This window comes from Thermobia domestica, chromosome 18, assembly GCF_964235325.1.
Source record: "Thermobia domestica chromosome 18, izTheDome1.hap1.1, whole genome shotgun sequence".
Lineage (NCBI taxonomy): Eukaryota > Metazoa > Arthropoda > Insecta > Zygentoma > Lepismatidae > Thermobia > Thermobia domestica.
In genome coordinates, this window is record NC_137471.1 from 84,765,002 (window position 1) to 84,792,153 (window position 27,152).

At 37.2% G+C, this 27,152-nt stretch overlaps 1 long non-coding RNA gene across 1 annotated transcript in view; it reads right to left on the reverse strand.

Annotated features, from left to right (window-relative positions):
• Nucleotides 1-6,340: 6,340 nt before the first annotated feature.
• The window catches only part of LOC145674946 (uncharacterized), a 181,326-nt gene continuing 160,514 nt past the window's right edge, over nucleotides 6,341-27,152 (reverse strand). The window contains exon 3 of the long non-coding RNA XR_014129085.1: nucleotides 6,341-7,179. This is a non-coding gene — a long non-coding RNA (uncharacterized LOC145674946). The remainder of the gene's footprint in view (nucleotides 7,180-27,152) is intronic.

Sequence of the window (27,152 nt, forward strand, 5' to 3'; positions counted from 1 at the left end):
TAACGAAAAAAGAATCATTGGTAGGCTGACATAGTGACGTATCATTTTTTCGAAATGAGTTATTGCCACTTTGAGATAATTTTTATTATCATTTTTATTAGTATTACCTCACAAATGCCACACCTCAAAACTCAATAGTAGAAGACTTATTGTTTGAAAAATGTTGGTGTATCTTAAAATATATTTTGCTTAAATCGACATAGCGACGTATCTCCGGATAACTGAATTTAAAAAAAAAAAAAAAAAAAAAAAAAAAAAAAAAAAAACGTCACTATGTCAGTCTACCGAAGAAATATTTAAAGATTAGATATATTCCAATAAATCGATTTAATCGAACTGAAGAAAATGATGTGTAAAAAACTTCATGCATCGCTTACGAAAAATTGAAAAAAAAAAACGAAAATTTTGTAAATCTAAAAATAGATTCTGTACGATAAAAACGACATCTACTAACACTTAACTGATATTCTACTAAGTATACCCTCACCAACCTTTACATTATGAAACTGTAACAAGATGGCAGTACACAATATAGTTAATGAGACAGTTCAAAGTTGTGAATTTTAATTTTAGTTCAACTACAATATTGGCAAAGATGTGATATATTAACCGGTAGAACACATCGAATTAGAGAAAAAGAGATTTTGAGAGTAAAGCACAATGCGGTTTTCGAGAAAATGAAAAAAATTTAATTTTATGGCGCTAAAATTCATGCTATTAGTTGTCAATTATAATTGATATATTTTTTTATTCTGCTACTAGAACATATTGTTCATTTATTTATGTACTGTACTATGCAAGGAGAAAATACACTGTTAAGTAGTAGAGTGTATCTACTTTCGTCCGTCTTGTACTTTAGTGACACATATACTCTTAATAGTGTCACACATACTCCCAACTGTAGCATACATACTCCTAATAGCGACACACATAACCACAAGAGTGGCACACATACTCCTAATACTGGCACATATGCACCTAACAGTGCCATACATACTCTCAACAGTGTCACTCACATTCCTAACAGTGTCACGCATACTTCTAACAGAATCATACACACTTCTAACAGTGTCTCAGATACTTCCAACAGTGGAATACATATTCCTAACAGCACCGCCATACTTCTAACAGTGTCTCAGACACTTCCAATAGTGGCATACATATTCCAAACAGCGTCTCAAATACTTCTAACAGAGTCACACATACTTCTAACAGTGTTTCAAACACTCCCAATAGTGGCACACATATTCCTAACAGCGTCTCAAATAATAACAGTGTCTCAGATACTCCCAATAGTGGTACACATATTCCTAACAGCATCACACGTACTTCTAACAGTGTCACACATATGTACTTCTAACAGTGTCTCAGATACTCCCAATAGTGGTACATATTCCTAACAGCATCTCACTTCTAACACTATAACACACACTTCTAACAGTGTCTCAGATACTCCGAATAGTGGCACACATATTCCTAACGCAGTCACATATATTCCTAATAACTTCTCACATACTTCTAACATTGTGACACATACTTCTAACAGTGTCTCAGATACTCCTAATAGTAGTACATATTCCTAACAGCACCACATGTACTTCTAACAGTGTCTCACAAGGTGTATTGGTGAAGTGTCCCCTCGGGATTCATGTAAAACTGATTTACATGCAAAGTTCTCCATGGCTCAATGTGTATTGTACTAATCTTAGCGGCCCTTATGGGTAATTTGCATATTTATGAGCCTTCATATACCCGGAATTCAATCATACACTACTATAACACTCAGTCACAAAATTGCTTTTAGTTTCTATAGATGTAACTGAACGTAAATATGGCCATATGGAAAACAAATTGGATCAGGCACTGCTTCTCTGACACGTGTTATTCACATCGGCCGCCATCTTGGATCCACCATATTGAATTCAACTTTCGGTTTTTCAAATGGGAATAGGTGCATGTGATACATCAAATTCATACAAAATTTTCTCGGAAATGCATTGGTGTAGTGAGTTTTACTGTAGCTTCTACCAATTGCGAGATATTACATGTTAAATCCCTCTAGGCACTTCGAGAATAGACATTGCAGAATAATATGTTACGCTTACGTTTTTGATGTTGACAAATCAAAACAATTTCTAACTGGAAAAATACTGTAGGTATAAACAGACTCTCTACAACATTGGTGTCATAATCTTACAACATGTCTGTGAAAGATTGTTATTACTTCCATGTTATACTACGAACAAGGAAGTATGTATTACGAACAAAATGCCGAATGTAAATCTAGATACGACCAGATTTTGGTGAAGATCTACCATATCCCATTTACGTCTGTGTGTATGTACGTTCAGAAAACATTTCGTCAACAATAAATCACGTAAAAAATCACATATACATACGGGGCCCTGACAACTTTTTAATGGTTGAATTTGTGAAATGCCTTACATGTAACACGCAATATCTTGCAAATGGTACAAGCTACCGTAAAACTCACTATACCAATGAATTTCCGAGAAAATTTTGTATGAATTTGATGTATCACATGTACCTATTCTTATTTGAAAAATCGAAAATTGAATCCAATATGGTGGATCCAAGATGGCGGCTGGTGTGGATAATACGTGTTAGAGAAGCAATACTTGATCCCATTTGTTTTGCATATACCCACATTCATATTCAGTTACATCTAAAGAAACTAAAAGCAATTTTGTGACCAAGCGTTATAGTAGTGTATGAATTCCGGATATATGAAGGCCCATAAATATGCAAATTACCCGTATGGACCGCTAAAATTAGTACAATACACTTTGGGCCGCGGAAAACTTTGCATTTAAACCAATTTTAGACGAATCCCGAGGGGACACTTCGCGAATGTACCTTGTCAGTACTTCCAATAGTGGAATACATATTCCTAACAGCACAACACGTACTTCTAACAGAACTTCTAACAGTGTCACACGTACTCCCAATAGTGACCCACATACTCTTAACGATGTCACACATAATCGGGGTCCACCGGATCCAGAGTCCCCACCCCCCAGCCCCAGAAAACTTCCTACCTCAATATACAAACGTACACTTTCTCAATGAAACTACGCTTGTTTAACAGGGAAATGATTGACGTAGCATGAAAATTTGATCTTACACTTCACCTAACGTTATACTCTTTCTCTTATAAGAAGTCTAGTTCTTTCATTTACTTCTGAAAATATAGGTGGGAATACTTTACAATTACTTATTGTTTTTTCGAGTCCAGAAAAATACCCATTCAATAGTATATAGACGTCTACTAGCTTGTAGTACGTATTAGAGGCCCCAAAGCTTGAACCCTAACATACTTGCACATACTCATAACAATGTTACACGCACTCCTAACAGTGGCACACACAGTATAACAATGGCACATACAATATTTGTAAAGGGAATAATAACAATTTGTAAGAAAAAATCATCTTGTAACAACCAGAGCGCAACGCCATCTTCCCATACAAATTCAAAGAAGATTTTGATGATCAATAATATGACTACAATGATAATTGTTTCAATACATTGGTATAATAAAAACCTTAAAACTATCATACAAAGAATATATTCAATGGTTTCTGTGTGATGAAGCTATTTCTCTAAAGCAGAGCTTTTCTACTTGGATTTCGCGAGAGTCAATGGTGTCGCGTGGCAGCATGGAGGATGAAGAATTCAGAATAGTAAATGATTGGAGAACTTGATTTCCCTGTTATCGTTCATCATATTAACTGGTTGATTAAGATGTTGGTTTCTACAGTTTTGTGCGAGTAACATTCAGTGATAGCATTAGACATATCTTTTCATAATGGTGTAAGTGAGACTGTATAAAGAAAGCTTAAAAATGGATTTTACCTAGTGTAAGATGAAGGATGTCCTATACCAGAATGTATGAAGAAAACCAGTGAAAGGGTGCCGTGTAAAATTGTGTGTACTAATGAAATGTAGCCACAAGGAAAAGGTTGACAAGCACTGCTCTAAAGAACCCAATCTTTTAACGAGTCGTATATGACTTTGTTTCCATAAGGGTATCACTAGTATGATGATTAGCATAGAGATGATTCATGTTCTTGATTCCTGCAATAGATAGCAGAATCAGATGCATTTGTTCCCACCGAGTCTACTAATATATTCCCACTACTTCGGCAATTAGCGAGTTACTGTGTTGAAATTCAGCGTTATGTATACGTACACATAACTTATGGCCAAAATTTACGGAGAAAAAGACGTAGATATTATTTAAAAGATCTTATCAACTAACCGGATGACTTTATTTGACACTACTCTGTATGGCAACCTTTCTCCTAGTCCGAGTAATTTTCGTGCAGTAACCTGCACACAGAACATTGAAAATAAAAATAAATGTTCTAAAATTTTATTCTACCATGAAATTTTATATGTGAATAAATAAAGTAACTCTGTGGGGTACTGTGATGTTATTTACACCGTTTTAGGATCAAAAGATCCATTATATTTTAGGCAAAAATTTCTTTGTATGCCTTATGTCTTTAGAACTACATATACTGTAGCAAAACCAAAGCTATCATTTAACTCAGTATGATATACGTTCGTAAAAAATGCGAAAACTCGATATAGAGGCCGTTCAAAACTTTTGTGGCTCCTGATCCGAAAACTAATTATTGGCCAAGATCGCAATCTTTTGATTTATTTTTTGGATCATTCCTAAAACTTTTGGTCAAGATCGCAATCTTTTGATCCACTTTTTGGATAGATAATTCCTAAAATTCTTGTTATCAGTTGATAAAATACTGCGTACCGCCCTTAAAAACAAACTCGAAGGAGTGACGTCAAATACTCCTCTGAGAGCATTACCGTACTTTGACACAGGATCAGTGGTATTTCTTAAGGAAAGCCATATCAACATGTAAAATTTTATAGCTACAAGTTAAGGAAAGAAAGCTTACCTAGGGCCATATTCCGTGATAGTTTGCGACGCAAAATCACGTATTATTTTGCTACAATAGGCGTAGGAGTTACAATTACTTTTTGTAAGTTTTGTGTTACAATTTTCGCGACGGCTGTTGCGGAATACGGCCCCCTGGCGTAGTCATTCTTGAAGTCGTATACAGCTTTATGCATAAAACTTTCTTCCCTTAATTTGTCACGAAAAAATACACCTTTTTCGTAATGAATATCGGAGTTTTAAGAATTTGGTAGTGTTTATTACAATTAACTTACAATTATAAATAATACATAAAATGAAAGAGCAACTCAAACAGTTTTGAACGCACGCATACGCATGTACTGTTTCCTCTGTCTGCCGTTAGAAAGCGCTAGTAGTAAAGATGGCGACTAGTGAATAGAAAGCTTTTTGTGTTTTATATTTTGCAAAGACTGAATCTGTAGTTACAGTGCAATCGTCTGTGTGAAGAATTTTAAAGAGACGCTTACAATTACGTCCTTATCGTTTACAGTTGCTACAAACTCTAACGCTTCTTTCACATTGAGGCGGCGATTTGCCGTCGCCGCTCACGGCACTTTGCCGCGTGAGAAGTGTACCCTTTCATATTAACGTGGCTTTTTGCCGCGAATGAAAAATATGCGAGCAAGGTTGCTGTGCAACTGAAGAAACAAAACGTTCTAACTCTTATCGTGTTATGGTGGTAACAATGGCCAGACGCAAAAAGTGTCTTCTACTCGCCTTGTTAAGACAGAGAGAAATAAATAAATAAATAAATAAATAAATAAACAGTAAGAGAAACATATGGGTTCATTTTTTTTAGAGAAGTGGTACCTTGAAAGAGATTTTTCTATACTGTTTCTACAATTGATAGACTTGAGCAAAATAGCGGCATGGTTCTGGATATTTCAAATACCATCCCGATATTTACCTGTTGTGACTGGGAAAACCAGGATAAAGTCCTTTCGGGATAGTCGGCGGTTGAGATCTATCCCAGAATCCAGTCAACACTCAACTTCTGAACCCAAGGCTGGTCTGTTGGTATTATATTATTATTATTATAGTATTTCAGGTTTATTCGTTTGTTTTAAGCGTTCTGACTATTTACTCAAGTCTCTTTAAAGCACTGCTCTAGTCCCTGAATTCAAAGGACTATTCAAGAAATTACAACCATAGAAGTGTTAAGATAGCTATAAAATATATAAAACACGGTACATTTATCAAATGTCACATAATGAATTCTCTCTTGCTTTGCTAAGGTACATTACTGTATTATTACTAATATATATATATATATATATATATATATATATATATATATATATATATATATCAAAAGACTGTAAAATATGTAATATTGTTGAAATATTTGATAGTACATATTTCAATTTTGGGGTACCAGAAATTTATAAAATTAGAAGCTCGTTTGCCCAGCGTTGCCCGCACATTTATCCCAATCTTCTATTCCATAGAAAAGAATAATTTGTATTGATTTGGACTCTTTTTTTTTTAATCAACGATCTTTGGATTCGACACTTCGGTAGTATCGGTCGTTTTCGATTATTTTTACATGTCATCTTTTCCCACATATTGTATGTAACAAGTTTGGTTAAAAGCACTCGAGGTGTCCTAGGCTAGAACATAAAAACATATATAAATACACAAACACACACATATATATACGTAAAACACACACACATACAAATTATCGCAACCACTCTCTACTCTTTCCTGGCAACACTTGCTCCCTCCTCCAACACCCAAGCGGCAAATAGCCGCCTATATGTAAAGAGATCCATTGCTTACAATGTCTCGCTTTGCTATACGCGGCAATCTGCCGCGCCACTTTCTAGCAGGGAGAGGCGGCTGTTTTTCCTCACCGCGAAAATTTGCGGCGACCGCCGCGCATATATGAAAAGCTTCATTGCTTGCAATGTCTTTCTACCCTGCGCGGCAATTCGCCGCCGCCGCGCGCGGCAGTTCGCCGCCAAATGGGAAAGGGCTGTAAAAACTTATGGACTATGGTTTACGTTCCAACTTTTGCAAATGAAATGTTGCTGTATAACAATGAAGATTTTCAGGATCGTGTCGTCTTCAGTGATGAATCAATATTTCCCCTAAGTGCTGAAAGTATTTGATGGATTGCGGCCCATGATACACCTTCAGACCACAAAAACCGGATCACTACTCGTTGTTCCTCTTTGATGCAAACTTCTAATGGAGCGGCCATGATCTATCTGCAACAAAAGTAAGACAAATGGAGGAATTAGAATCAAACTTTCATATCATGACCACAACAACATAATAAAATAATCTAGGACAGAGGTCAGCATGAACAATGTAAGAAAAGTTATAGCTGCATTGATGATAATGTTTTGACTTATTCTATACGTGTGCAGTTTGTATATATAGGATGCCGCCTTCTATGTGTGGGGGCTAGTGCCATAAATAAGTCATTGTCCGCGAGAACTTGAGGAAAACACCCCCGATAACTAAAGGGCCAACCAGAACCCTCATTTCTAGCATTTGACACTGCTCGTCAAGTCCACGTGGGGTACTTAGTTGCCACAGTTCCAAACGCTGTCCTTTCAGTCAATGATTAGAAGATTGCTGTTCAACATATATAGTTTTCTTACACATATATATTATGCTCGATTATAGCGAAATGTGAAAGCCTGACATCTGTTTCACATTAGTGATAGTATTGGGAGTGAGAGTAAGAGACACGAGACACAGTGGGTGCTGCGACATTGCAACCCCGCAAATGCGGTCAAAAGAGGGATAGGAGGAGGAAGAGATACTGCTGTAAAATCCAGCAGGGGAAGTTCAAACAATTTGCCGAACTGCACATCTATAGATGGAATACACAATACCCTCGTATATTGGCGATGACGTCAATGTTACATTGCCGTTGGTCAGTTTTCTTTTATTAACACTCCGTATGTGCATCTCTCTATTAGGACTATGTATGTCATCATTAGAAAAGCATAGACAATAGATACTTTATTCTACTTAACGTTTATTTCTGTACATGATCTAAAAACAAGATTACAAAGCATAAAGAAAGCTTTTATGATATTCACAGTAAGTTAATGAAAATTTATTTATAGATTAATAACATGTCTGTCTTGGTGCAGGTTTGAAAGATTTTGGATTCTGCTCATGTGTACTCAAGAAGCAGACATTAAAATTGATGACTCGTCTGGAAAATTGGTCAATAGTAGAAGTGTGGGCCAAAATCCTTACACCTGTTGACATTCATAGGTAGATTTAGAGGTGTATGGGGAGGTCTAAATTTCAAAGCAACACGTAGGGAAATGGTGTAGTGCCTTTAAAGAAAGACGAATCAATATTTATTTATTTGCCATCAACACAACAGGCATAAGCCCAATTATAGTGTTCGTGTATTACATAATACATTTACAACAGTTTTCTTAAACATAGAGTTCATATTGCAGATGTCAATTTCTTTGTATTTGATGCATATTTTGTTATAAGTAGAACACATTCTCCAAATTGGTGATTTCAATAATACGTTGGTCCTTGCTTTTTTGCAATAAAACAGACCAGAGTTATTAGCACAAGTTTTAAGTGTCGGGACATGGAAATTTAATGTTGATATGAGATCCGTACAATTAAATTCGTTTTGTACTATTTTATGGAGAAAAATCAAATCTGTCACATTTCGCCTTTGTTCAAGTGTAGGGATACAGAAGTTGTCTATTAATGTTAGATAATTTTCATAATATGGATAGATTCCAGTTGTCTTGTGCGTCAAGTATTTGATAAATTTAGATTGGACCTTTTCCAGTTGGTGTCTGTATTGCTGTTGTGATGGGTTCCAAATCACAGCAGCATACTCCAGTTTTGATCGGACATAGGCATAATACATTTTTGTTAGTGTAGTATTATTGTTAAATTCCTTTCCAGTTCTAATTATGAACCCTAACATCTTGAGAGATTCGTTAACTATGTTCTCTATATGGTTATTAAATGTCACTTTCGTATCAAATATAACTCCAAGATCTTTGACTGAATTTAATCTATTTAGTAAGATTCATTGATTCATTGAGTAATCAAACTCTATTTGACTTTTGTTTCTGGTAAACGATAAAATGTTACATTTGTTTACGTTTACATTAAGTTTGTTAAGACAACACCAATTAGCAATATTTTCCATGTCACGTTGTAAATCGAGACAGTCATGGATGGTCCTTATCCTCCCGTATATTTTGAGGTCATCAGCAAAAAGCAATTTTATATGATCAGGGAGATCGTTAATGAATAAAAGGAACAATAATGGACCTAGACTAGAGTTGTGATTAATATTGTTAATAACAACCCTGAACACAGTGGCAGACCCAGTTCAACCAATGACGTTACGCTTGGAAAGACTAGAGCACCCATTCTACAGCCCTGACCTAACCCCAGTCGATTTCAGATTTTTCCTGTTCTAAACAAAAGACTTGATTTTGAGTTTAATGTCCGGTTCAGCAGCGAGGCTATATGAGACGTGGACCTACTGATTAACGTGGAATCCAAACCACATGAGCTCCCGCCGGGAATCGAACCCGGGCCTCCCACGCCAAAGGCGCGTACGCTAACCGCTTAGCCACGGAGGAGCTCTCTAAAGAAAAGAATGGCTGGCCACCATTATCTGGCATGTAATTATGTCTAAACCGTTGCCTCACGATGGCTACGAGAACTTGGCCCGGATTTCTATGCAAATAGTATAGAAAACTTTATCTGCCGTTGTGATAAGGGGTTGAACAAGAACTGTGATTTCATCGAGAGCTATTCTTGAGTGCCCTTATCATCAGGTGTGTTAATCTTCTAGCTATGTCTCACACATAAGCGATAATAGGCTTTCTAACCTTTATTTTATCACTCCTCGTAGGCATAAACAAATAAACAGTCTGTTCCAGCGGTATAAAAATTACCAATTATAGGTAATTAGCAACGATCAACCATAATGAAACTTTTAAGCATCATGAAACTTCCTTTTTCTCGATTTTCTGTAAATCTATAGATGCGAATTTACCCTCATGCATCTCTTCTTCTCTCTTTTCCAGCTCGTTGAGACCTACCGACCCATTTATGTGTCTTATCTTTGGACAGTATTTTATAATTTAAAACAATAAATGTTAAAACTTCATCATAATTTTGGACTTTATCTCATTAATCATACTATATAAGGCTAGTGTGATAATTAGGGGACGGAAGTTAATGAAATGCCATCTTCTTTTCTGGTATCGCGGACACAATGTCCTTCAAATACACATATTGTACTTCGTTCTGAAACAAAAAAATGGTGATTTTAAAGTATATTTTTTTCGTGCACATTGTACCAGTTTTCAGTTTTTAACTTATTTTTACTGATTCAAGGTCATATTTTTGTAATTTCCCCTAAGTTTCGGTATTTTTTCGTAATTTTTGACATGTTTCTTTACTTTTTTAAAAAATATTTTTTATCGTTCATATAATTTTGGCAATATGATCGAGAACAAGATCCTGAGACGAATATTTGGACCTAAGAGGAACGGGAGTTAGAATGGCGGATGCTTCATAACGAAGAACTACATAGTTTATACCATTTGCTGAGCATTCTTAGAGTCATGAAATCTAGAAGGCTCAGGTGGGTAGATCATGTAGCCAGAATGAATAAAATAGAAATGCTTTCAAAGTTTAACTTCAAAGTTAAAGAAATCCAATCTGAAAATGACTATTAGGAAGATCTAGGCACAGAAGAGAAAACAATATTAAGATACTGTAGATCTCACAGAAATAGGAATGCAAAGAAGAAACCAGTTTCGTGCCGTGGAAAATCAGCGCCCGGGGCGAGAGTATATTAGAGCGCCCCGGTACATATGAGTGAGGTCGACAGACCAGCCGCGAAACGCTACCATGGTTGGCGCAAAGCGTAAGAAAATTTTCGAAAATAAACTCTTCTTTTCCTTGATTTTGAGCACTTTTTACTACTTTTCTCCTTCCATTTTATATATGTGTGCACATACATTTTCTTCCGAATATTGCGCCCCTTACTTCGGCACCCGGAGCTGTCATCCCCCCACTTCCCCAAGGCACGGCACTAGTAGAAATTGAATGCGGTTGGTTAAGGATAAAAGTCGATGTAGAGCTTTTGTGAACGCGGCATTGAACCTCCGGATACCATAGGCCATAGATTTAGTTAGTTAATGTAATCGAGGCTTTGCACAGAGGTAAACACATTTTCTAATAAGATGGTAATTTATGTACAAGAAAATGTGAACTACAGATCTTTTTTTCTATGTTGTCAAGACAATTATTGTGTACTATAACTATAACATTATGTAAGATAAGTGGAAAAAATTTTTAGTTTTCATTTTCACTAAATATTTCCAAAATTCATTTCTGTGTGTGAAACATTTTTAAAATCAGTTCTGACATTTAAATTTGTTACATTTTCAACCGTCTGTATCTTGGCGTGTCTAGAAGTCCCCTTCCCCCGAATGTGTACCTAATTTTCACTTTTCGATAATTTTTTATATACTCTTTTTTTAAAAAATAGCAATAATTATACGATTTACTTGGAAGAATTGTTTCCTTATGATTGCAGTAACGAGCAAGACACAGAACTTCGTGCTACAACGTAGGCCAAGGTATGAGAAATAAATGTATTTAGCGATGAATTATTTCTTGTATTTGTCTTAACCATTAAACTCTCTCTCTCTCTCTCTCTCTCTCTCTCTCTCTCTCTCTTGTATCTAATTATTGCGAAGTTGGGAGTACCAGGTTCTTTGTGGAAACCCCTGCCTCCTATGTGTGCTGAAGAAAGCATTTGAGTTGAAGGCATGAGAGATGGAGTCGAAGGGCAACTGTCGCACCTTCGGTGAGTATTATTATTATTATTATTATTATTATTATTATTATTGTCTGGTCGGCTTTGCTATCTTTGGTGGTGTTGCGTTGCTGATTGAAGCCCTAGATGTTCATAGTGATCACTGAGGAGGCTGTGGATGTGCGTAGACCTGTCGTATAGCTTGTAGAGATCCAATGTTTCGAAGGATATCATGTTCTGAGACTTGCAGTTTGTGCCAGAATCTTCTAGAGTGGCGTGCAATTAGTGAGGCCAAAGAAAGGAGTCTCGTGTCTTCATGTAACTGGGCAATGCGGGTGTCGCGACTATGCCCTGTGATGATCCTGATAGCATAGTTTTGTATTCTTTGTAGCTTAGCTAGGTGAGTCTTCGCTGCATGTCTCCATGCGGGGTTTGCGTAGATAAGCACTGGGCGAATCATTTGAATGTATAGGTGCAATTAGGTGTGGAAATTTAAGGCTGGTGATCGTACTAGACAGGTGATAGCATGCAGGCGTTGAAGAGCTTTGTGAGCGGTATGTTGAGTATGGGATCCAAGCTTAATTTTGCGATCCAGTTTCACTCCTAAGTAGATAATACAAGTAGTTTGTGGAAGCTGGTGTGGTCCATAGTATACGGTGAGTTGAGGTGGACGATAGGCTTTAGTGAAATGTATGACAAGATTTTTGAGGGTTAATTTTAATTTTGAGGGTCATTGTGTGGCCCAGACTTCCAGTAAACGTCGGTGTCGTTGAAGCCAAAGGGTGGCAAAACGCAGATTGCGATTGAATACAAATAAAGCCGTATCATCAGCAAAAGTGGCGACTGTAGTGTTACCAGTGGTCGGTAGATCTGCTCAGTCCCTTATCTAGGGGGGTCTAGGGGGACCGGCCCCCCTAAATTTTTGCTGGCCCCCTCAAAAATGTTCACGGTAGACTTGCAAATGAACTATAATATGGTGATGAACTATAATATTGTTGGATCGGCCCTCCTCCTAACTTCAGCCGCCCCCCCTAAATTTTTGGGCTGGCTACCGGCCTGGATCTGCTGTATATAGATTGTAAAGCAGAGGCGATAAACAGAAGCCCTGTGGTACGCCAGCCAGAATTTGATACTGATTAGACAAGATGGAAGCTTGTCGGACTTGGGATCTCCTGCCATCAAGAAACGATGCAATCAAGGCCGTAAAATAAGTTGGAATACCCATATTATGCAGTTTGTAGATTAAGCCGGCATGCCAAACATGGTCAAATGCCTTTTCCACGTCTAAGAAGGCTGCTACTACTTGTGTTTTGTTGTTAAATTGTTGGATGATGAGTTCCACAATTCTGGTTATTTGAGCCGTCATTCCAAAAGTCGGTTGGAAACCAAATTGGTATTCTGGCAACAGATCTTTATCGCCTGCATGCTATAATGTTCAGAAGTCTACGATAGAGGAGACGTTCGAGGAGTTTGAGTTTGCTGACATGGCTGAGCAAGCTGATTAGAAGATAACGTTGTGGAAAAACGAGATTTTCCCCCGGTTTTGGAATCATGCAGACAGTGGCGAGTTTCCATGTTTTTGGAAAGTACGAATGAAGGAGCATGGCGTTAAAAATTCGACTTAATATCACTACAAGTTTTCGTAGTGCATTGTTTAAGGCATCCGTGGTAATATTGTCCGGTCCAGCAGCTTTCTCAGAAGGAAGTCGCTTGATGACAGCAGTAATTTCCCGAGGTGTAGAAAGTAGATTTCCTGGCAGAGGAATCGCTGGATGAGCGTGAGCTAAAAAGCGATAGACTCTTTGGATTGTAGTTTCGTCACTGGGGTCAACGTTAGGTTGAAATTGTGTAGACAGCTGTTCTGCAAAGACTGTCGCTTTATCTTCATCCTCTAAAACTAAGCCTCGAGGTCCGTGTAGAGGCTGTATTGAGCGGTCGACAGGTTTGGATATTGATTTGACTAGTCACCAGAAATCTCTGCTTGATGTTTAAAGTAAATGAATTTTAGCATCCCATTGTTGATATTGAAGTCGGCGGAGGCGTTTCTTGAGTTTCCGTTGAATGAAGTTATACAATGTCTTGAAGGCTGGAACTCGAAGATGTTGCCATTGTTTACGTGCCCAGTTCTTGAGATGTACTAGTGCATTGGTGAGTTTTTCATCTGGAGAGTCCTGGAGCTTGGTATGGGTTGTTTTAGTAGCCTGACGATATACACTTTGGAGAGCAGGAGAGTAAGTTGGAGAGTTGCCTGTTCAATGTCTTCAGAGTTGTGAAGCGGAATTTGAGTATCCAGCATGTCGTAAAGCGGTTGACGATAAGCGTCTCAGTTCATGATAGGAAGCCGTGGTAAATGAGTCGTGGGCAGGAGGTGTTGATGTTGAAGACTCATGACGACAGGAATGTGATCCGAGTTGAGAGCAGAAATAGCAACAGGTGCTTCTGTGAGTGTGACATTGGCAAAGAATGCCATATCTAAAACATCTGGATGACTCCAATGTTTGGGAAAATACGTTGGGTCTTTGGGCGCTGATCCAATCGATCAAGGTTAGTTTCCAAATCTTGTCCAGCACAGTTGTATACGGTGGAGTTCCATGCAGGGTGTTTTGCGTTCAAATCGCCTGCAATGAGTATACGTTGTCCCAAATTGCACAGTTGATGAAGATCATTAATAACAAGTCGTTTTGAAGGTTGTTTATAGGCCGAGACAATATAAATAGGTGTAGTAGGAGTGAGGAGTTTGATGGCTGTGACCTCTAAGGAGTCTAATTGTGGCACTTGAATTTCTTCATATGGAAGGTGTCGCTTAATTACTATGGCTGTATCACCCTTAACTGTAGGTCGATCTGTACGAATTACTCGATAATATTGCGGATATTCCATGAGATTGGTGGTTTGAGGAACGTTTGTTGTAGTAAAGCAATGTCAATACTAAGGCAATGTCGAAATTCATCAGTTTGGGTTTGGACGCCATCAGCATTCCAAGTGAGAATCTTGAGGTGGCGACGAATACGTTTAGTCGCATCCATTATCAAGTAATCTACTAGCAGTTCAGCAATTGTAGTGATTTTAGTAAACGTGTCCTTGGCTTGCTTGAATTTGATAAGTCCAGTTTTGAGTTTCTCCGGTAGTTTGCCTAGCTGCAATCCTTTGAAGAGTTCTAACAGTTCTTTGAGCGTAGTGTCCAAGTCGGAAGATGTGGTCATGAGAAAATGTTCCAGACGAAGCTGAGTTTATGTTCAAGCATGATGCATAGTTTGAATTGTGTTTTTTTTTTCACAGTCTTTCATTCCCATCCAGAGATGGGCGGGCCGTAGAACGTTATGCCTTCTCTTGGCCTGAGGTTTGGAAAAGTGGAGATAAAAGTGAAGGTAGATTGAAATAGGATGTACTGTAATGTGAGTGAGTTAGTGTTATTTAGTTACTTTTATATAAAATGAAATTTACATGTTTCAACTTGAGAAGTTGCCTTATTTTTCGTGGTACCGCTGACATGTTGCCTATTATTTGGTATATTTGTTATATTCTTTTATTTCAAATTTGCACTTACAAATTTATTCGTCATTTTCATAATTTTAGTACATTTTCTATGTTTTCTAGGACATTTGATAGGTCATGAACCTCTGCCATCTAGTTATAATGAAAAACTTAATGAGAGTATTCTTGAGTATTAGTTTCATATTAATAGGTGTATTTGAGGTTATCGTACAGTATCAACTTTTAGGTTTACAAACAAAGTTCATTTTAATCGATTTCCTCTAAAACGACACATGAGGATTTACATTTGCCCATATCATTTTGTGCAGCTCGATAAAATCTACTGTTTGATATATGGCCAAATTTTTACTTTAAATGAAAAAGTCTTATCTCAGAAAAGTATCAGTTTCTTTTGGAAGAGCTCTGGCTCGTCACGAAAACTCTGCCCCATCTTGTGCGCAACCTTGTCCCAAAAAGCGAGATGAAAGTGATGTTTCGTCTCAAAAGATGCATCCTTTTTTCAATTGAAAGAGCTCTATTCCATTTTGTATCTAGTAAAAAAAAAGGAAGTCTTATCTCATACGTAGCTATCAAAAACTTAAAGGAAGTGATGTCTTGTCGCGGAAGAAAAGTATCTCTTCCTAGTCGCAGAGCTCATTTCCTTCTCGTCTCGTATATAAATTTAAATGTCTCGTCTCGAAAGAAGTGTTTCCTATCTCGTCTTGGAAAGTATATCTATTTCTACTGGAAGAACACTGTCTCGTCTTCTATCTAGTCATGAAAATTCTATCTCGTCTCTTCTCGTGTCACTCTAGTTATCTTGTTTCAAAAAGTTGGTGAAAATGATGTTTTAACTCGGAAAGTATATTGGTTTTTATAGGTCTACTTCCTCTTATGTTTCTATACTTACGTAACTCTCTAGCTATCTTGTCTCAAAAAATTGGTGAAAAAGATGTTCTGCCTTGGAAAGCATATTGCTTTCCTCTTATTTTTCTATACTTACGTGTCTCTCTAGCTATCTTGTCTCAAAAAATTGGTGAAAAAGATGTTCTGCCTTGGAAATCATATTGCTTTCCTCTTATTTTTCTATACTTACGTGTCTCTCTAGCTATTGTGGTGGGCTAAAGTGAACGTGTTGGGCATAGCCAGAATTTGAAACTAAAATACTTAAATATTTGCACCACAATGGTGGAGTGCCCTGATTGGACAGTCCCAAGAAGTTTTTAAATTAAGTAGTTAACAGAAGTTATGTAAATGAATTATATTAATTACTTGTGATTACTTAAAATTTTAGAGATATAAATGAAATATTCGGTAGAGCTTTTTTTAAAAAAAAAATTAAGTGATTTGTAAATATACAAAATACTCTTTAACTCAGGTAATCAGTGGCTTTACTTCAACTCAGATGCTCCATTGAAATGGTCAGGCTACAACCATACACCCTTCTCTGTACATGTTCTTGCCATGCTGTAAAAGAAAAACATATGCGAAATTATGCACATACCTTATTTGATGTCTGGAATCCGAACAAGAAAGACTTCCGTGTTATTATGTTGAAATTTTAATGGTGATAAAGTAAACACTCCACTCCTCCACAGAAATCATACAGATTTTAAACACTGATATTCACACACACATATAAAAAAAATATTTTATATTCACACGAATATTAAATTAATTGAAGTGACCGGTCGATAAAAAAAATTAATGATTATTATTTTTTTATGAAAATTTGGCCATTATATATTTCTGTTCATAGTTCGTGCACGTATTGTATTGACGTGTTCTTCATTGTCTTCTTCCTTCTGTCCTCTCTCTTCTCACTGAAGTTCGCTCAGCATCCTGGAACCTCCTAGATGATATCAATTGCTGCTACTGGAGGCTGTTCTGGTTGTTTCTCCGCTGCACTGGTGTCTCTCTCTTAGTATCTCTGGATCCATTTGAAGACATCTGGTTTATGCAGTGTTACTGGATAATTATCATCTGTATTGCCTCAAAAGTCTCTGGAAATGTACTGATTCTGCGGTCCAGTTTCAAAGTTCTCACTACACTGGCCACATATGACGCACTTTAAATTTTATCTTTCGAATTTTATATATATATCACACGGCAAACTATATACGAGAGTTATATGCTAGTATTCATTGTCCTAGCTGCAGATTTAAAATTCAGTCTCTGCATCTATAAAAAAAAAATATTCTAACTCTCCTTTTTTTTAACATCTCGTCTCGCAACATGTGTTTCCCGTAAAGCACAGTTAAGTTCTGAGATGACGTTAAGTTCTGAGAAAGACTTACTAGAGTTGATATTTCGGATCGAGACGAAAGAAAGAAAAAAAACTCAATCTCGAGTAACGTCGCAATTTTATTAAAATGTGCCTATCTCACAAAACAGACCATTGTCACGATGAGTCTTGCACTAACTATTACAGAGGATGACCTCTGTATATCGCGTCTTAGCACCAACTAACTTGCTCCTTCCCTGTCAAACAGTTTTCTTTCAGAGGAAACAACACGATTTTCAAAGGCTCGCTCCTGACCTACCCAAAATTCAATGTATAGTCCCTTTTCGCGGACCCTAATGGTTTTGTCGCCAAAATGTCTGGGTAGTACACTTTCATGTAATCTTTCATTCATTTTTAGATTATTATTGCTTGTCATCTATATTGAGTTTGACCACCGAATAGAGGAAATACTAAGCTTTAAAACGGTGTATCATACACTTTGTTACTCAAATGTTAAATACTTGTTTTTGTATTGTTTTCCCCGGCGTCACTATCCATTTTCTTTGTAAACAACCTTCCTTGCCGGACCAGTCCATGTGCTTTTGTTTACCTTGCCAGAGTACTCTAGCGGTGATCTCTCGCAACCTCCACATACACATTTGTTCTTGGTTTTTCGCTTTTTTTTTTACATTAATTATCATGAATCAACAATATATTCTATATTACATTGTACCTAATATTCCTCTGATTATATTTACATAGGATTCCAGCAGTGACATTCAATTTAGAATTAATAATCAGTAAATATACACATATCGGCTGCTATGACATTCACGGTACTGCGTATCGCTGTCGTCTCAATTACAGCAATGTCAACACCAAGCACAGTAAAGTAATAAGCTTTTGTTTTAAAGTTAAGGTAACAACGAAAAATCTTTTCTGACCAAAATTACATCTTATCTTACATTTCTACCATTCTAAATATGTAATAGTGCTAGGATATGACTGCATTCATGATTTTCAATGGGGGGAAAGCCCACTCGCAGGAAGAGCAGAGGCTCTTCCTTGTCGACACCGCGCTTTGAAGAAAAAAAAATATAGGCTTTTTTTCTGGCGGGATCCAACCCAAGCTATCGAAGTTTCTAGTGTCAAAAATGGTCACTTTAAGAAAAAGTAACACCTTATTGTTCCCAAGAATTCAAACCCACTTGCTAAAATATCTGAGCAAAAATTCACAAAGGTAATGGGATAGGATCCATGTCGCCAGGGCACTATCTGCACCAACATTAGCAACTCTGCTCACTTCTACCTAACTAAGTTAGAAGTATGATTTGAATATATGACCTAGATAAAATTTCTCTCATACCACAATTCTTCTTCAACTTTAGATAGCAACCCTGGGTGCACGTACACAGCTTTTAACTGCTACGGAACATTTTTTTTCTTTCTTTCTTTCTTTTTTTTTAAACTCAGTGGAGCTTTTCCAAGTTAAGTTTTCTTTTCTACATATATTTTTGTATTCCAAATAAAATGTTTAATTCACCTATTTTATATACTAATTAACCTAACATTACATATATATATTCTTAATTAACCTATAGATATGTAAATTATTCTAATATTATGCAAAAATTTCGGGTGAAATTAACATAAAAATTTTAAATAGAAAATAGCTATATGTGTGCCTCTTATAACATCCCCCTTTGAAATTTTTAATGTATTCCTAAGTACATTTAAAATTTCAAGACCTCTACATATTAAATAATCTAATATCTCTACATATATATATACAAGTAATTATTGCTACAAACAAATCTAACCTCTAAATAGTTAAATGTATACTAATAGAGCTATCTGAGTCTGAACGTGGATACATTTTTCTTCTTTTTCTTTTTTTTTCTCGAGAGTACCTCAAGTTCGTATTGTTAACCGCACTACCTGTCTCAGACTTCCTGCGGTGTCCTTGCCTTGTATCGTTTGATCAGGTAGGCGTTTCTCCTACATTTCTCTTCTTTTGTAACAGGGTCACCCAAAACATAAACATTGTGTTCTGTCTTCTTCAGGATAGAAAATGGCCCTGAATATAAGAGCAACATTTTTTTTGTAATTCCTGAAAATGCATCAGATTTTGGGAATACCCTAGTTAAAACAAGTTCTCCTACCTCGTATTGCACTGTTGCATGCCGTTTATTAAATTCCCTCTTTCTTTTTTCTGCACTTTTCTTTAGATTTCGGGATGCTATCTCTACATAATACTCTATGTCCTTTCTATCTTCTATCTCTGGAATTTCAAATAATCGTGCGATGTCTTTTGACATTGTTTGTCCAAAATGTACCTCATATGGACTAAGGTTTGTTGACAAGTGTTTGGCCGAATTCAAACACTTCTCCACCTTTGTTAAAAATTTTGGCCATTGAGTCTGTCTGTCGTGACAGTACTTTCTCAGCATTCGCACTGTGGATTTGACACTCACTTCTGCCATATTTCCCTGGGGATAATAAGGCGTACTAGTAATGTGTTTTAGCCCTAATTCTCTCATCTCGTTTTTCCATCTCTGAGATTTAAATTGAGTCCCATTATCAGTTAACACATAATCCACATTTGGACATAGTTTTAGAAACTCTCTAAGCTTTCTAATGACCGAACATGACGTAGCTGTCTTGCATGCATATAGGCCGATCAATTTCGAAAAAGCATCCATGCAGACTAATACATATTTTACATTACCAACCCCTCTTGGAAGTGGCCCTAACCAATCTAAACAAATCAATTGATTTGATCTCTCTACTAGCACTGGATTCAGTGGTCCAGGTTGGTAACACTGAGGCGGTGATGCCTTTTGACATATGTCACATGATGTTGTATATTTTCTGATGATGTTCCTCATCTTAGGCCAAACGAAATATTCAGAAAGAAGCGGAAAAAGCTTGCTTGCAGATAAGTGACCTCTCTCGTCATGGTAGTACTGCAGCAAAGGTTCTACCAGCACTTCGGGAATACAAATGCGCAGACCGTTACAATCGCGTTTACACAATCTTCCGTTACTTATTTCGTAAGTGTGCTTATCACTTCTTATCTTCTTACTAACATCTCCGCTCTCTATACACTTCTTTATCTTTCCACAGAATGCATCAGATGATTGCATTTCAGGAAGGATTGTGATCAACTTGCGCAATTCCCCGGGAATCCCTGTCAAAATTGTCATCAATGACTCTTTTATCTCTAGTTTTCTATTAACGTCGAACTCTTTTCCTGTGTTAGGGGGGTATCTCGAAAAATGATCACTTAAATTCTGTTTTGAAGGCACATACTCGAATTCGAAGTCTAGCATGCTTAACGCTAACACGAACCTTGCTATTCGTTGATTAGTTATTCTACACAACAAAATAAATTTTATCGATAAGTGGTCAGATCTAATCTTGAACCTGTTCCCTATCAAATAGTGCTTGAATTTGTTTACACCATCTATTATCGCAACAAATTCCTTCTCAGTTATCACATAGTTGCGTTGAGCAGCGTTAAAAATTCGCGATGTCATTTCGATAATTCTAATGTTGCCATCATCATCTATTTGATATAAGTGCGCAGAACAACTGACGTCTGAAGCATCGCATTCAAGAATAAATTGTTTGTCCGGAAGGGGCTTCTTTAACACAACATCTTCCTGAAAGATTTCCCTTATTCTTCGAAATGCCTCCTCATGAATTTCAGTCCATTGAAATTTTGCTCCTTTTTTCAAAAGTTGAAATAAAGGAAAAAGGACTTCTGCATACTTTGTACTAAATATGCGATAAAACTGACAGTACCCAATGAAACTACGCAATTCTTTCACATTTCTGGGCCTCCTAAATGTCATTATCTTCTCAAGTTTCTCAGGGCACTTTCCTATCCCATCTGGGGACAAGTTATATCCCAAGACGCTAATTTCTCGTCTCGCAAATTCACATTTCTTCAGACGTAAAGTCATGCCTGCTGCTTTAATTTTGCCTAACGCAATGTCTATATGACGTATATGTTCGTCAAAAGACGAACTTCCAAGGATGACGTCATCAACATAATTACCGCAAAACTCTCTGCACTCTGAGAGGATTGAATCAATCGCTCTCACACATGATGAAAGAGAGAAAGGTAACTTTTGTGCCGAAAGGTAACTTTTGGAATACGTAAGAAATTCCATTATGTAAAAATCCTAAGTATTTTTGACTGTCAGATTTTACTCGAATTTGCAGAAATGACTCTACACAGTCAATTGAAGTTTTCCAACGCTTATCACATAGGTCTCTTAGTGTACTAAGTGCTGGGACTGGCTGATCCCTTTGACTAACAGTGACCTCTGCCAAACGTCTCGCATCCAAACAAATACGAACAGTTCCGTCCTTTTTTGGAACTACAACAAGCGGACTGGTGTAGCAAGTCTCAGATTTTCTAACTATTTTCCATGCTTCCCACCGATTAATGATATTAGTCACCTGATTCCTAAACTTCAATGCATATGGATACATTTTAGCTTTGAATTTCCCTTCTTCACGCAATTCTATACTGTGTTCATATCCCTTTATACACCCTGGTTTTAAATCGAACACTTCTCTATGCTTCATTAACACTTCTTTTAATTTTTGCTTTTCGACCACACTGAGGTCAGTGTACCCTTCTACGAGGCTAGAAATCTCAGCTGGTGTGACTTTAGTTTGTACTTTATTCCATTCATGCGGGCTGTACACTACATTGGCAAGTTCAGTAGCTGTCGGATATTTTCCATCATCCAGATGGGTTCTGAGAGAAGTCATCTCCTTACTATGCCCTTCTCTATTTCTTACATCATCCATCTGAAAAGCATAGATGGATTCTATACCCATTTCGCCCATTTCGCCTATTTCGCCCATTTCGCCTATGGGAAAAGAATATAAAAATCTCTCTTCATCTTCAAACTCTAAAGTCAAACTCCTGACCACTAACTCACTTTCTTCGATTTCTACATCTCGAAAACTAACCTGAACCTCAGTTGGTGAATTTAGTCTCAAAACTCCCACATTATAATCTAGCACAGCCTTGCTCTCAGCAAAGAACTGTGACCCAATAATCAAGGGACGATTTAATCCTTGTACAATTAATCCCACAGTATAGAATTCTTGATTACTGAATGTCATTACTAACATCACTTGACCAAGGATTTTGGCTACAGATTTTCCAAAAGCCGAACTAACCTTTATATTGTTTGCTTTTAGGAATGCAGGGGGTGGAGTGGTATTCTTTACCTGTGCCCATAAGTCACTACTAATTGCACTAATTGATGATCCGCTGTCAAGAAGACCACATACTTTTTTACCAAATAAACAAGTTTCTACTTCTGGTAACGTTATAACATTGTTGGTAGGTACATTCTCCCTTTCATCTGTTTCCAATAAATCTCGAAAAATGGCATTTGATTCATCAAAAAGACCTTTATTTAATTTAATCTCTTTTCCACTTCTCAAAAGCAAGCATAATTCTTTATCTTTACCTTTGGCACCTTTATCATCCGAAAAATATTGTTTATTAATAATTTTGTCACATTGTATGCAATCTCGGCTATTATTTTCTAATCCCATAATTTCTAACTGTTTGACAAGAGTTTCGCATTCTCCCTTACTATGTTTAGCATGATAAGAACTATCCTCATTACGCACACTACTAGGTAAAAATTTAGCACTATCAGATAGAGAACAGTTATCTGTAGCTCCTAGACAGCGTGCGTACATTTCTCACTGTCTAGAAACTGTTTGTCTCATATTCCGGGGGCTCTGTGACCTAGATCTTTGGTTTTCACTTTCATTAAAAGAACCGTTACCTCTACTGAATTCCAGATTATTAACCTGCTCTTCACCAGAGTATGATCTCCTCCGACCTCTGGGATTATTTCTGCCCCTGAAGGAACCTCGGTTGTTTGAACGACCCTGAGACCTTTCATTGTTATTATTCTCACCATTTCTATCCCTTGGTGGCCATGTCGTTCCATGGTTGCCAAATTGCCTACTCGTGTTCCCTCTACCTCTCTGTGTGTTTCCACCACGATTCTGATTATTGCGATTCTTTCGTGGGGAATATGGGCGATGTCTATACGATGTACCGTTAGACCTTTCATTATCGCTTTCTTCTAATGACATCATATTAATCCCCCTTCTAATGTTATTGTTTCCGCTATTATTTTGATACGTCACTTGCAATTCTGCCACCAGACCAACCAATTCTTCAATTGTTTTTGGTTTGGATGATATCAGAGACCTGTAAATCCAAGATGGCAGTTGTCTTGGCAGAATCTTTAAAAGTACTTGCGGTTCTAATGGCGGCGATAAAATACTATTTTTATGCAGCAAGTCTAAAAGGTACTCCGTGGGAAGCCTATTTGAGCGGCTATCAAACCGAGCCGTTAGAATGGTCGCACGTAAGTTCGCCAACTTCTCTTCGCTCAGATAGGTCCGTTTGAAATGCATGATAAAATCGTGATACGTCTTGCACTTAATTAGAGTTACTTGAGCCCATTGCAATGATGTATTTCTAAAGCATTTCGAGACAAACTGTAGCTTCCGATCTTCCGGTACTCCCGTGAGATCAAAATAATTATCGAGCTCGACAAGAAAATTATGAGACTGCACCTCACTTTCCAAACCAGAGAATAAAGGAAGAGACAGATCACGATGCATCAGTCCCACAGCTGATGCTAGCTGGCACGTAGAGACAGGCGGCTGAGCGTTTGACGATACGCGGGATTCTGTCTCGTCTCGAAAGACAAAACAAGGAGCGTCTCGAGAGGTACCGGGTTGGTTATTGTTTATTCTTTCACCTCTGTCATCAATTTCTCGAACCGATTTCTTTAAAGAAGCAAGTTCTTTTTCTAATTTGGTGCAAACAGAAGTAATGTTCTGTTGTATCTCTTGCATACCATCCCGATATTCGCTCCGCACCTCTTCGAGCTGGTTTTCGTGACCAATTTCTTCGCGTAATCGACCCATTTCTTCTCTCCACTGTATTTCTACACGCTGCATATTATTCTCCGCTTGAGCAATTGAACCCTCAACGCTTTCCAACCTACTTGTCACCTGTTCTACACAAGTCCTGACGCTTTCTACCTGGTTGTCTACTCTCACAATGTCTTGTCCTAAAGTTAACTGTATCTCATCTAATTTTCTATTGTTACTCGCCTCGAGCTGCTGTACCCTCTCATCATTCGCTCTTATTGAACCTCGTAACTCGTTGCATGCTCCAGCTAATCGCTCATTGAACGATTCAGCTGTTGCATCCAGCCGAGTACTCAGTTCAGCTATACTGTTCATTAATCTACTGCTATTTACTTCCTGCCTTTTCACTAATTCTTGTACTGACTTTTCCTGCTGTTGTGCGATTTTTTCCTGCTTATCAACTAGTTCCTTTACTGACCTTTCCTGTTTGTCAACGAGTTCTTTCACAGTGCTCTTTACCAGCTGTTGTAATATTACAAACAGTGGATTCATAGATGGATCCATTGTCTCCATGTTCACAACACTGGATGGTCCAGGGATCGATTCCTTTTCTTTTTCCTGACTTCCCTGATTTCCGTTTCCGTTACTAACTTCTCCCTGACTTTCTATATTCGCCATTCTCTCCTCTAACTCTAACTCACCCAGCTGATTCTGGGGAAAGTTAACCAGGTCTTCTTCCATTTTCTTTTTCTGTAGTCTAGTGACCACCATCAACTTAATAGAAATACTCTAACTCTCTACTTTCTAAGATATGCTAATTTCTGTATCTTATAAAAATAACACGCAAAATAAATGTTATCCCCCCTCTTAAATTTTCCGACAGGCACACATGAAAAAACTCTAATCAAAATAACTCTAAATTCTTACAAATAAAATATGTAATTTTGGCTGTTTTTTTTCGAAATAAACAAGGAAACAAAGAAACAAAATTCGTAAATAAAATGTTGCCGGACACAAAGCTTATTACTTCATTGCTGGTGTATAGCCATGAACATTTCATTGACAGCATCCACTTTTTTTTTTTTTAAATATTACAACCCGTGACACTGAAGTGATCTCGCCCCACGCTGGGCGCCAGATATTGTGGTGGGCTAAAGTGAACGTGTTGGGCATAGCCAGAATTTGAAACTAAAATACTTAAATATTTGCACCACAATGGTGGAGTGCCCTGATTGGACAGTCCCAAGAAGTTTTTAAATTAAGTAATTAACAGAAGTTATGTAAATGAATTATATTAATTACTTGTGATTACTTAAAATTTTAGAGATATAAATGAAATATTCGGTAGAGCTTTTTTTAAAAAAAAAATTAAGTGATTTGTAAATATACAAAATACTCTTTAACTCAGGTAATCAGTGGCTTTACTTCAACTCAGATGCTCCATTGAAATGGTCAGGCTACAACCATACACCCTTCTCTGTACATGTTCTTGCCATGCTGTAAAAGAAAAACATATGCGAAATTATGCACATACCTTATTTGATGTCTGGAATCCGAACAAGAAAGACTTCCGTGTTATTATGTTGAAATTTTAATGGTGATAAAGTAAACACTCCACTCCTCCACAGAAATCATACAGATTTTAAACACTGATATTCACACACACATATAAAAAAATATTTTATATTCACACGAATATTAAATTAATTGAAGTGACCGGTCGATAAAAAAAAATTAATGATTATTATTTTTTTATGAAAATTTGGCCATTATATATTTCTGTTCATAGTTCGTGCACGTATTGTATTGACGTGTTCTTCATTGTCTTCTTCCTTCTGTCCTCTCTCTTCTCACTGAAGTTCGCTCAGCATCCTGGAACCTCCTAGATGATATCAATTGCTGCTACTGGAGGCTGTTCTGGTTGTTTCTCCGCTGCACTGGTGTCTCTCTCTTAGTATCTCTGGATCCATTTGAAGACATCTGGTTTATGCAGTGTTACTGGATAATTATCATCTGTATTGCCTCAAAAGTCTCTGGAAATGTACTGATTCTGCGGTCCAGTTTCAAAGTTCTCACTACACTGGCCACATATGACGCACTTTAAATTTTATCTTTCGAATTTTATATATATATCACACGGCAAACTACATACGAGAGTTATATGCTAGTATTCATTGTCCTAGCTGCAGATTTAAAATTCAGTCTCTGCATCTATAAAAAAATATTCTAACTCTCCTTTTTTTTAACATCTCGTCTCGCAACATGTGTTTCCCGTAAAGCACAGTTAAGTTCTGAGATGACGTTAAGTTCTGAGAAAGACTTACTAGAGTTGATATTTCGGATCGAGACGAAAGAAAGAAAAAAAACTCAATCTCGAGTAACGTCGCAATTTTATTAAAATGTGCCTATCTCACAAAACAGATCATTGTCACGATGAGTCTTGCACTAACTATTACAGAGGATGACCTCTGTATATCGCGTCTTAGCACCAACTAACTTGCTCCTTCCCTGTCAAACAGTTTTCTTTCAGAGGAAACAACACGATTTTCAAAGGCTCGCTCCTGACCTACCCAAAATTCAATGTATAGTCCCTTTTCGCGGACCCTAATGGTTTTGTCGCCAAAATGTCTGGGTAGTACACTTTCATGTAATCTTTCATTCATTTTTAGATTATTATTGCTTGTCATCTATATTGAGTTTGACCACCGAATAGAGGAAATACTAAGCTTTAAAACGGTGTATCATACACTTTGTTACTC